The 10,211-nt window shown below is 39.3% G+C and overlaps 1 long non-coding RNA gene across 1 annotated transcript in view; it reads left to right on the forward strand.

The window, feature by feature from the left end:
* Window positions 1–4,581: 4,581 nt before the first annotated feature.
* LOC115293537 overlaps window positions 4,582–10,211 on the forward strand; it is a 47,645-nt gene continuing 42,015 nt past the window's right edge. The window contains exons 1-2 of the long non-coding RNA XR_003909507.1: window positions 4,582–4,615; window positions 5,063–5,120. This is a non-coding gene — a long non-coding RNA (uncharacterized LOC115293537). The remainder of the gene's footprint in view (window positions 4,616–5,062; window positions 5,121–10,211) is intronic.

Raw genomic sequence — 10,211 nt, forward strand, 5'->3', positions numbered from 1 at the left:
TAATATCAGGAGTGACTTGCCTTCTTATGCTTAAAATATGTGAATTAAACCTTATGAAAAAACTTGTTATAGGAGTTTCTTCTTTTGTGATTATAGGAGTAAATGTTACATTTCCTGAGAAAACCTGTTTTTCTTCCCCTTGGAAACAGGCTATTGACCCCCCGTTCACAAAAGAACTAACTTTTGCCTTTGCTGTGCTAAAAAAAACATTTCCTTGTATTTGAATACTAAAGATACCTTTCTTCCCCAAGTGATAAGCATCTAGTCACCTACTTCAATCACTATTGATAAAGGTTATGCATGAGTCTTCCACCAATCTATGTTCTGAGAAATTTTTACATACCAAAGAATTTGTCATCAGAAATCATTGTCTAAGGCAATTGTCACTTCTGTTTTGTACCCATACATTTTTTCCATAAATAAAACTGACTCTCTGGTCAGTGCAGAGATGCCTGTCTGATGATCAGAAAGAAGCCAAGTCTCTCTCATTCCCTTTTGCTGACACCGTCCATCATTCAGGGAGCCCTGGACCTGCTGGAGCTGGACTCCAGAAAAGTACTGTAGATTGAATTGTTTCCCAAAAAGATAGTTTCAGTTTTAGCCCTTGGTACCTGTGAACATGACCTTATGTGGAATGTAATTGAGATGAGGTCATACTATACAAGAGTAGGCTTTAATCCAGTAACTAGTGTTCTTTTAAAAAGAGGAAAATTTGGACGCACACTCACAGAAGTAAGTTGGCCATGTGAAGACAGAGGCCATGTGAAGAAGAGTGGGGTGACATAGCAGCAAGCCCAGGAACACTAAAGATTGCCAGCAGAAGAAGTGAAGGATTCTTCCCTAGAGCCTTCAGAGGGATCATAGTCCTGTTAACATCTTGATCTTGGACCTCCACCTAACCTTCAGAACTGTGAGAGAAAAAATTTCCTTTGTTTAAAGCCACACAATTTGGAATACTCTGTTATGGCAGCCACAGGAAACTAATATATGAGTTCTCACAGGATCTTCAACACCTATAAGAGCAATGTGTGTGAGATCTTTAATAATATCTTCTCTGTTGCCCAGTCAGGTTCATTTTGAATATCTGGAAAATTCTGAATATCAGGCACAGGATTTTAAGCTCCTTACAGAATCCTAAGCCATTGGTTTCATAATCCTCTTGGAAACATCTTTGTTTGTTCCTGCCAGTTCGCTGGGTATTTCTTCTTCATTCTTGATATGACATCATCTGTTAAGTAATAGTTCTGAGGTTCCCTTGGTGAAAAGCTGAAAGCTCCATCAGGCAGTTGGAAGACAATTGTCATGGATTTCTTCTCTGAGTGAAGGTGTATACTTTGTATAAATTCTTTTATGTTATTCCCACCATTCCTTCCTTCCTACCTTCTTCCCTTCCTCTTTCCTTTTTTCTTTTTCTTTCTTTTTCATAATTTATTTTTAAATGCAGAATACATTTTAACAAAGCATATTTTATTTTTTACCAGTCTGCTGTAGTGGAACTTTGATATCTAAAAAAAAGATATATTGGAATTACAAGAACAATTAACACAATATATGCTAAAAAGATATTCCAAAATGGGTCTGGAGTAGACTTAAGTCTAGGAATTGTTTTATAATGAGTCTCACCAATGTAAGCCTGGACTACCATTTTGTTAATTGTCAGTGTTCTTATTTTATCTGAGCAAATAATTGTTGCATTTCCTGTAGCTTCAAAAGCTACCAAGTGTCTTACTAAGTTATTATCTTTTGTTATTTTCTTTGCAGAATAAGCCAAAGAAAGAGTGACTGCACATGGAAGGTTTTCTGGGACAGCCACCATCAAGACTGTTATCCCAATAATCGAAAACTGAACAATATATTCTATGTAATGTATTACACAGACTGCAGTGCAGGGTTTTTTTTATTTTTTAATGTTTTTTTTATTTATTTTTGAGAGATAGAGCGAGACAGCACAAGCAGGGGAGGGTCAGAGAGAGAGAGGAAGACAGAATCTGAAGCAGGCTTCAGGCTCCAAGCTAGCTGTCAGCACAGAGTCTGTTGTGGGGCTTGAACCCACAAACCATCAGATCATGACCTGAGCTGAAGCCGGACGCTTAACCGACTGAGCCACCCAGACACCCCTGCAGTGCAGTTTAAAGTCCACTTGTGCTTCCCAATTCCAAAAGTTCGTAGTACAAAGTTTGTCATTAAGAAGACAAAGTGAAAAAAGAACCATTAGCAAACCATACTTGCCAGTTGTGTTACAGATACCTGAAAGTTTGTCTTATAGAATCAACTACTCTTTGGCATTAGTAATGTCTGAATCTGCAGCATTTTGTTTCTGCTGTTTTGGGATGTTTTGCCCTCTCTGGTTCTATAATAATCTGTTTTCTTTACATCATCTTTGCCCTTTGTTTCAGAAGTCAGCAAAAATAGAGCGGCCACTTTTGAGGTAGGGCTAACTATGGCCACCTAGGATCCAGACAGCAGGATGGGGTCATTAGTCAGTGTCTTCACCATCTACTGTCTGGTGAGGACATTCTCCATCTTGAGGTGGTACCAGAAAATCAGCTGCTGATCCTCAGCAGCTTATTGCCCCACAGGATCTGCACCCTGTTGCCCATCACCAGGTCCATCATGGGGACCTCCTCCCATCTGCAACCCGGCAAGACAATGAATGTCTTGTGGACCTTGTTGATACACTTCTCAAGGCTTCAGAGCTGTTCCTCCTTGCTCTCTGGTTGTTGGAGGTGTCACCTGCACCATGCATACCACCTCCCTCAATCTTCATGTTCTGGAACAGCTGGCAAACCCACTTCCCAGCCAAAGCCACGTGTTACCCCTCCCATGTGCCCACACCACTGGCTCACTGTGGGGCCCATTTCTTTATTTCCTTCCTCTTTTTTCCCAGTGGGCCCTCAGATCCCAGCCAGAAGATTCACATGTGCCTCCTTCTGCACCCCACATATTCCCACAGAAGTTGAAGGTGGTCCTTCTTTCACTTTCAGATCTCACCTCCCCAGACCCCATTGCAATGTCAAGTCCTTCAGTCACACATAGGCAGGCTCTCAGAATGCTTCAAAGATCACAAACACCCAAATCTGAGCAAGCAGAGGTTATTTATTCAGAGCTTGCTTGGCAGGGAAGTCAGCCACTGTCATGCCTATGTCAGAGACTGAAGGGAAGGCAAGGAGTGGAAAGTCCTTTTAGTGGAAAACTAGGAGGACTTCAGGTAGGCCCTGACTGGAGGTTGTTGACATGGGGAAACTGGAGGCAAGCCCTCTATGTGATGGGTTAGAAAGAATATTTGGCTTTCTCTGGATGGTTCTGAATTGGAAGCACTGGTGCAGGCAGGGCAAACATAAGGGGGGTGTGCATTTGTTGATCAAATCCTGACCATTTTGTTCTGGTTGCTGCATAGATTGTGGATCTGTGTTCTATTTTTATGTAAGTTGTGACCATGATCCCATTGGGTATTGACTCCTACCAGTCATCCCCTCTGCTTCCTTTGACCACTCCTAGTGAGAGGTGTTATTGGGAGTTTTTAGTAGGAACTAACCTTTTAGGGTGCTGGGGTTTAGCATTTTTCCTGAATGAAACAGCTCCAAGTGATAGGCCTCTGGTACATGAAACCTGTGCCCAGCACTGTCTTTTAGGCCTTCAGCTCTGTGATGCAGATGGGTAGCTGAGCTCTTCGATTGTTAAAATTGAGAAACCTGGGGCACCTGGATGGCTCAGTCTGCTAAGTATTTAACTTCAGGTCAGGTCATGATCTCACAGTTTGTGAATTGGAGCCCTGTGTTGAGCTGTCAGCACAGAGCCTGAACCCTGCTTCAGATTCTGTGTTTCCCTCGCTCTCTGCCCCTCCCCCACTCGCACTCAGTCTCTTTCTCTCTCTCAAATATAAATAAAAAACATTTAAACAAATTTAAAAAATAAAATAAAATTTTGCAACTAGCCCACCTTTCTTAGTTCTACTGCAGTACAGCCAGTGGTTACCAAAAACCAAATATTGTCTGTATATTCATCAAATTCTCGTGAAGGAAAAGACTGAGTATATACCGCATGTAAGGTTCTCCACTACACAGTGGATGAGGTAGGATGTAGTGGATATTCTGTGGCAGCAAACATGGTATTAATCCAGTTTGGTACTCATGTATCCTTCAAATTCATTTTTGTTATGGTCTTTTTACTGTGTCTGAATTATCACCATGGTGATAACGAGAGCCTTGGAGCATCTTGCAAAATCTTCTGTCAAAGAGTAATAATGTTTTGTCTTCATCTTTATGCTCTCCCTGCATCTAGTTAGCAGAAATTGAACAGTCAACTCGTGATTCATTGGATGCTATTCAGTTTGTTCTGTCAGCTGTTTATTAATCTGTAACTTCCTGTTAAGATGCAGGGTGTGCTTTTTAAAGAAACCTTACACAGCAAAAGTTTTATTTTGGGACTGGCTGTACTAATATATAAAGAGGATCTGTGAGAGTTATTTCACAGTCTTGGAAGCTATTTTCTTTCAGCTAAGTTTTGTGGGCACTCACCGTACACTACAGTGCACTGTAATGTAGGAATGAATGAGATAGTCTCAGCTTCCAGAAGTTTACCATTTACTCCAGGGAGACCAGTGTAATGAAGTGTGGTAAGTACAACCATAAATGTTCAAGGTATGGAGTTATGGAAAGGAGGAGCTAGAAAATTCCAGGGGAACAAAGGAGTGAGAAAGTTTTTGCAGAAGAAGCTCTAAAAGGCAATCAAGGAAAGATTTTCAGCAAAGGTGTTACATTTTGGTGAAAATGTAGAGGGATAGATTGGACAAAGAAGTTGAAAGTCAGGAAAGTATTTGAAGATTACTTAAGAATCTGTTACAATGATTTAGGCAAGAGATGATAAAGGTCTAATAGAAGACAGAGAGGGATTTGAGAGAATTTTTACAATGGAGGGGGACAGTGGGAGGTGAGGAAAAAAGAGTTGAGAGAAAGTTTTTGTTTGAGAGCACTTAGAAAATAGGACTGCCATTAAAGGGAATGGTGAATTGGGTGAGGGCTATGGAAACAGTGGATTCACTTTTGGACCTGTTGAAATTTAGGTGCCATGAAAATCCAAGTTTGAAGTTAGAGAAAGAAGTCTGGACTAGAAATACAGATGTGAGTGACATCTAACAATTTGGAAACATGATTCTATGAAAAACAGATTGTGTTTTCTGTTTAAGGCATTGGAAAACTGACTAGTACTTCAAAAATATAGTTTATTTTAAGATACAGCTTTCTATAGAAATGTAGGTAAATTCTAGATTATGGTTTTTTTCTTCAATGGTGTCAGTTTTTATGTCGGGCATTGGGCATACCTGGGTGGGGGAAGAGGGCAGTACAAACTAAATACAATCTTCAAACTGAAATTGGAGGTGTTAACATTGACATTAAAAGTGTTACTTGCCTTTTCAGTATTAGAGATTTAAAAAATCACTCTGATAGACTATGAAAAACTATATAGTTGCATTTAGTCTTGGACTGCTGTAAAAAGTTCTTTACCAACAGTATTTTACTAGTTCTTGGGAATTTGGAAAACTAAAAATCCTGTCATCTTTTACTATCCAAAGTGGAATTTTCAGGAAAACCTTTTTGTAAAAGTGTCCTTTGTATCTAGGAATCTAACCTAACCCTACACTTAACTCTAACCCTAAATTGTAGACTTACCCTAACTCTAATCCTAAACCCAACCCTAAGTGTAACACTAACCCTAGCAGAAATCTACATTTGTATACTTAGACCTACACACCATTTTCAACTGAGTCCTTCACCCTAACTCTAGCCACCAACCTAACTGTAACCACAACTAGGAACCTAAACATAACAGTGACCCCATTTCCTTTCACTAACCCTAACTGTAACCTAGCTTTTTTAGGGTAAGCCTATTAGAGGAAATGTTCTTCATGTCTCTAGTAATTAGATAGTCAAAACTGAGAAATGAATTTCAGACTAAATGAGTAATTTATAAGAAGATCATCAGATCATCTTTAATGACACATCATGATGAGGTAGCCTGAGCTTTCTGATAAAGATATCCAAAGATCTGGGTATTATTCCCAAATGTCTACAGGACATACTTGCTTCTGCTTTCTGATTTCAGAATGTGTATTTTGCATTCACCTAAGAATGACTGAAAATTCAGTAAATATCACTGAAAGGCAAGATCCAAGTTAAGAGTACATTTTCATAGCGTTCACAAATGTGTATGCTAATTTTGCTGCCAGTCTTCTAGGACTCCCCAAAGGGTAAGACTATCTTCTTCCAGATGACTTACAGAAAGCTAGGACTCTTTCATCTATATCTAATTCCAATGTGAACCATAGCTAGACCTTACCAGCTGTAACTCATCTCTATATGACTAGCAGTCATTAAGACAATGTGCAGTGATAGGCTCCAGGGATATAGAAGTAATATAAGATACTGTATTACATTCAGAGACTTTATAGCCAAGCTGAGGAAAAAGTGATTAACAAATATAAAACAATGAGAGGGTATAATGGGACAGAACATAATTTAGTGCTATATTATTTGGTACAAACCTGGATACCAAAGCATTTCAAAGTGTAGATAATACTTTCTCTTATCTGTATAGCACTTGGCAGCTTACCAAAACTTTGTAACATACATTCAATCCTCAGGATCCTGGGACATTGACAGAGGATGGGTATTAGTATAATCGTTCATATTTCTGTATGTAGAAATAGGCTCAGAGGAGTTAATTATGTCCCTCAACTATTCCAACAAAAGTAGCAAAGCGGGGTTTTAGATATAAGTTGGCCAACTTAAAATCCAATGGGAATGCAAGTTGGTCAGATCCAATGGGAAGCTCATTCTATTTCATGGAGTAAATGAGACCTGAACTAGGCTTTGGAGGATTGAGTAAAATTTGAAGAGATGAAAGGAAACAAGAGTATTCTGAATGGGGTAAATATTATAAGGAGAAGACAAGAAGCCAAGAATGGGATAGTGAACAGACAGAGAGGGGAATGGATGAGGTAAGATTCGTTGCAGGAAATGGGGTTTTGAGAGCCAGGCAAAGGGTTTTATATTACATGTAGAGTTTCACTAAGAAGTCAGTGAGCTAGATAATGGCAAAAAGAAATATCTTTCTGGTAATGTGCAGGTGTACAAGCAAGATTAGAACAAGGAGGTCCCAGAGGCAGGAAGGTCATTTAGGTGGTTTTAGGGTATGGCTACAATTAAGGGACAACTAGTTTTGTGACCTCAGGCAAGTCATATGATCTTTCTGGACCCCTCATCTGAAGAAAATGTCATGGCAGGATGTGACAGCAACTCTCATGTCACATGTGACTGAAACTTGTTATATATGTAGAACATTAGATTAATCAGTTGCTTTAATAAACGGGCAATTTAAGTGTCTAGAAAGATGTTTTCAATAACATTAGTTAAAATAATGAAAAATTGGGAAAAGCTAAATATTCTACAATGGAGGAAGAAGTAAATAAATTATGATTATTATGTGGAAATGAAAATCACTTTTGAAAAATATGGGTACATAAATATTCAAAATAAAGGTAGGTAGAAAAAACAAGACACAATACTATTTGAACATTATTAAAAAATAAATATATGAATAGAAAAAGTACTGGAAGAAAACACTAAGAATGATTATCTCTGGCCAATGGTAAGATAGCTGACTTGTATTATCACTTTTGTACTTTGTACTTTTCTGGATCTTCTCAATTTTGTACAATGAGGCTTTTTTTCTTTTATAATAAGAAAAAAGTATTTAGGAGAAAAGAAAAAGAAATGAGATCAACTACTACTGTTTAAAATCTTTAGATGCATTGCATCCCTTGTAACTGTTTAAAAATAAAATATATAATAGGTACATCCTTCTCTATTTGACTTGGAAAATATCAGTGGAGGGGAGTAGATTTAGAGGAATGGCAGAGATGGAGAGGTGATTTTTATAGGATAAAGGGAATAGAGGTAAAGATTGAAGAACTGCAACAACACAGCAGAGAGTACACCTTTACTGGAAGAAATCAGAATACTTCTCTGTAAGGTAGTTTAATTTTGGAAAATGCTTACAGCTCAGATACATACAGAAGCAACTCCAGAAGTAGGTGAGAATGCAGTTATGTCACAACTACAAACAGCATTCCATTGTACGAAGTTCTTCATTAAGTTTGTTAACCACAAGGAAACCTTTGCCAAGATTCCTCTTGATTTTCCACTATGACTGCTAAATGTTTTCATTGACTATGCATTCAGGCATAAGCAGAAATGGACCATCCAGTGACATTACAAAACATCTATGTGTTGAGAATTTTTAATAAACATTTGTATAACTAAACAAAATATTTCTAGGAAAGAAAATAAGACCACAAAATTGAAAACCAGTAGAATAATTCTTAGAATCTTGATATTGATACTGATCCATGATAGTTCTTGACGTTGTGCTTAGTGAACAGATAATAGGACGTGACAGGGCTCCTTATTTGGGGCAATATGAGGCGGTAAAATGGTCTTTTGACTCAAAGTTTTCTGCTAACTATGTTATTTCACATGACCTTGTACTATCACTTAAATAAAAAACCATAGAATTATCCTCAATAGGTAGATAAGTTTCTGACAGTTGGCTTATCTTGGAATTTATTTTACATTTACATACATGATGTTTTCACCAAAAATGTTCTACTAAACATTCAGGGAACTCTCCTGAAATATTGTTTCTTCTCCCTGCAATCTACATTGGCTTTGCCACGTTTGCCATCACTATCTGTTTTGGATTTTGCTCCGCCATATTACAGGTGAAGCACACTAGAGTCCTCCAGGGAGAGGTTTGGAGGTCCCTAAATACAAAGATCCCAAACCCCAATAAATACCAAATCTGAAAAGGGCCAGGGTGCAACCTCTGTCTGGTTTTCTTTAGGATCAGCTTGTTATTAGACTCACATATGCTGATTGTCTTGGCTGTGCTCACATTTGTGAAAATGGCATAAGAGAAAATTGATGAACATAGCAAACAGTGGAAGAACTTTCCCACTACCTCTTACCATCTCTCAGTGTTTGTGATTCTTGCCTATATTTTATGTTGCCAAGTGGACAAAACTGCTTCATATAGTGATGGAAGGGCTTCCCCAGTTGTATGTTATTTGTCTATATAGGTTGTCAAAATAAATATTGTAAGATTGCTGGCTTATGATATCACTGTAGATGATGCCAGAAACATTAGGGAAAAAATACGCACATTGACAGTACTTTTTAAAAAGCTGAACCTCTGACCCGTCCAGCAGGTCGGTCAACGCAGGTCCTGAGGGAGGGAGGGAGAATTGGGGGGCAGGGGGACACAGAGAATGGAGGCAAGACAAGTCTCTGATCAAGCCTCGTTTATTGAGAAACCACGTACGTCTTATAAAAGGTAGAAGGCGGGCAGCTGACATAAGTCAGTTGCTAAGAAACAAGGGCGAGGACAAGGGAGAAACTAAAAGCACAACACCTGGGAAACCAATAAGAAGGCCCAGCCTACAGGCCCTGGGCTGGGAGTGATAATGCAGCCCTGCTGTGCCAGGAGTGATACCGCAGCTCAGCTGTGCAGGTGGCTGATCTTGCAGGTCAAGGCACGTGTCTTTTCTTCTGGAAGCTCTTCTGGCAGCTCCCCACAAACCTCATTAGAGTATGCTTGCATTTTTAAAATCCATTGCAGGAGGCAGATAAACACTGTTGGGGAGGAAGAAGAGAGGATAATAACAGAATGGGAACTTCATGGCTTTACTTAGAAAAATGAAATAATTAGGCTTGAGATGGCTTTTCTGTTGTAGCCCTCTCACCTTGCATTTTCACTTGAATGACTATCAAAGTAAACTACAAGTTTTCAAACCATATATAATCAGTGTGACATCTGGGGCTCTGTAAGAGGCCACTGTTTCTCTAACTTTAGCTAACCAGTGCACTTCCTGTAGCGTGCTTTGGGTTAATTGTCAGAGACAAAGGGTCTGATTACCCTCTGGCTCATTTTAGAATCATCCTCTCTCCCTCTCTCTCTCTCCCTCTCTCTCTCCCTCTCTCCCTCTCCCTCTCCCTCTCCCTCTCTCCCTCTCCCTCTCCCCCTCTCCCCCTCTCCCCCTCTCTCTCTCCCTCTCCGTCCCTCTCCGTCCCTCTCCCTCTTTCTTTCTCTCAGCTAGCAGAAGTGACTGGTGCTGCATTTACATTAATCCAGCATCAAAAAAGCCTATTCTTTTG

Source organism: Suricata suricatta, chromosome 1, assembly GCF_006229205.1.
Source record: "Suricata suricatta isolate VVHF042 chromosome 1, meerkat_22Aug2017_6uvM2_HiC, whole genome shotgun sequence".
Taxonomy (NCBI): Eukaryota; Metazoa; Chordata; class Mammalia; order Carnivora; family Herpestidae; genus Suricata; species Suricata suricatta.